Here is a 2873-nt window from a genome sequence, read left to right as displayed (position 1 = left end):
GCACAGTGGAAGTTTTTTGAAGTGCTTGATAGTAGTCATAATTAATAGGTGCTCCCCTCACAGACAAAATAATGTATTCACATAGCAAAAGTGGGTGTACATGTTCCACGCTGTACAAAAATTTGAGGATGGTATTCCTTTGTGGGAGGAGATAGGCATCTTGTACTGTTGGATAAAGTGCTTGAGGCAATGGCTGGTATAAAGTACTCACTCATGGTAGCTAGCAGCACTGTGTTTGTAGAATTAATACACCTACAGGTCTTTCCAAGTGGAAACAAAAGAGAGCTGGTACATAACAAAGGAGGAAACAGAAGCCAAGACCAGAGCCAGGGAAGAGCCTCAGTTAACGCAATAGCAACTGTAGCATGAACAAAAGCCAGTGGGATATCTTGATTCCAAAGTTATGCTGCTAGGTGATGAGGGGGCCAAAGCTGAGCTGAAGCTCGGAGCAGAGTCTGTTCTTAGTTTTTCTGTTCTTCTTTGGCTTCATTTAGTTCCTTTTGGGCCATGTAGAGCTCTACCATGCCCCCACCTCCCTCCCTCTGCACTCACCCATGCTCTGAGTTCCCTTGTCCATCCTCTGCTTGTTCTGTTCTGAATGCTCTCATCCCGGCTTCTTTCATCCCTCCCACCACCATTTATTCATAGATTCTGACTTTTCTTCCACTCTTCTTATCCACACATACAAATTTCTTGCTTAGTACAGATTACCAGTTATGCAGAACTTCTGGGTAACAATTTGTTTTATCATTTACATGTGAAATGGTTGCGTTTGATTTGAGGACTGGGATCCTGAAGGCCATTCAATTTGAAGTATGCATTTGTAAAATGAATCCTGTCAAGCGATGACAGATATCTCTGTTTACCAGCTAAAGTGGCACTGCCACGTGGCAGTAACAATGTCAACACAGCTTATTTCGCCTGCCAACTTTTGGATTCTGTGATTCTTGAAAAAAAATTAAATTCAGGCATTTGCATAACTTTGTACTATGTTCATAAAAATCAGAATCCATTCATATTTTAATTGCACAACTTTGAATTTGCGTATTTCACAGTTATATTCATGTGACTATATGTTACATGGTAGTAGGGTTATTCATTTCAGAGAGAAATTGAAGTATTGGAAAGACCTCAAGTAGGTCTCAGGAAGACAAGAACAATAAATATCTGTCCATTTACCTGAGATGTGCAAGCTATTCTTTTATGGAAATGATTGTTGACAAGGCACATGACATGATTCTGGGAGTGACTAGCAAATAAGTGAGAAGCTACGAACTGCCAACTTTCAGGATGACATCAAAGAGGCAGTAGTCAAAGTTAAACCCCTAGCAGAAACAGTCCTTACTTTTATATAAATCGATAGAAATTCTCCACAATTCCAGAATTTCCAGAAACTCAAATAAAGAAATATTTTCTTCAAACACAAACAAAACTTAAGGATTAGACTCTTAAATAATTGAGCTCTTTTCCTGGTAAAGAAAAAATATATATAGCAGCAAAACAGTGGTATGTAATCACTACAGAATAGCCATTCAATTTTTCCATAAGAAGTAGAAGACTGTTCTGTTACTTTTTAAATTATTCCTCCAAAATAATTAACACTTACTTGTGAAACTTATAACAGCAGAAGAGTCTTTTTCCCCCTTTTATTCTGCTATTTGGAAGGAGACAGTGTATCATAAAGTAAGAGCTACACTGACAATAATGATCTTACCCTCATATATCACCAATCATCACAAATTTTTATGCAAACTATTTTTATAAGTGCTGTAGGCTCAAAGATGAATAGTACCTTATCTTATCTTGGTCCTAAAGGAACTCATATAGCAACAAATAACAATGGTACACAACTAAGTTCCTGTACTTTAAGATAATACCTTGTGCCTCTCATCTTATTTACAATACAAAAGTTTAGGAAGGAGAGTTGTTAACAAGAGAAATTCAAGAAGAAGCTTCAGAAACATTAGATGGAAACTTTAGAAAGTTGGGCCAGATATTTGCATTCTAGAATATGCTTTATAAAATAGTTCCACATCATTATCTCAAATTTATTTTCACTTTAACCTTGCAAGATAAATAGGGTGGTATTATTATTATTATTTTTTTTTGAGACTTGATCTTGTTCTGTCACCCAGGCAGGAGTGCAGTCGCGATGACCATAGCTCACTGCAGCCTCGAATTCTTGGGCTCAAGCAATCTTCCCCAAGAGCTGGGACTACATGTATGTGCCATCATGCCAGGCTAATTAAAAAGAAAAAAAATTGTAGAGACACAGTCTTGCTATGTTGCCCAGGTTGGTCGTGAACTCCTGGCCTTAATGGATCCTCTTGCCTTGGCCTCCCAAAGTGCTGAGATTATAGGTGTGAGCCAACATGCCCAGTTTGAGGATGGTAGTGTTTTTTAAATTTACCTGTTAAATAAGGAGAGTTGTTACCGAACTCATAGGGAAAAACAGAAAAACAAAAGAACAAAACAAAACAAACAAACAAACAAACAAAAACACACAGAGGTTAGATTCAAATCCAAAGCTGAACTCCAGAACCCATTCTTTCCATTAAACCACAGTGGCCTTTTAGAAAAATGAAAATGTGGGAAAGGAACCAGAAAGTAATCAGGCTACTTCTGATAGAAGAAACTGAATTATCAAAGACATAGTGATTTCTAACATGTGGACAATTTATAGAATTTGAAGGAGCCTAGAATGATAGATCACAACCAAATCACAAGTGTACATTTAACTTAATTTGGTGATCAAAGGAGAACTATTCAGTCCACAAATACACAAAGCTAATGTTTGTTGGAAAACCTACTGTACTTTAGAAATTATTTTAGGCAGTAAAGACACAGAGGGAAAAAAAAAAAAAAAAAAACCT

The sequence above is a fragment of the Macaca mulatta genome, chromosome 8 (assembly GCF_049350105.2).
Source record: "Macaca mulatta isolate MMU2019108-1 chromosome 8, T2T-MMU8v2.0, whole genome shotgun sequence".
Taxonomy (NCBI): Eukaryota; Metazoa; Chordata; class Mammalia; order Primates; family Cercopithecidae; genus Macaca; species Macaca mulatta.
The sequence above is the reverse complement of the archived record's forward strand: the minus strand, read 5'-3'. Positions refer to the sequence as shown.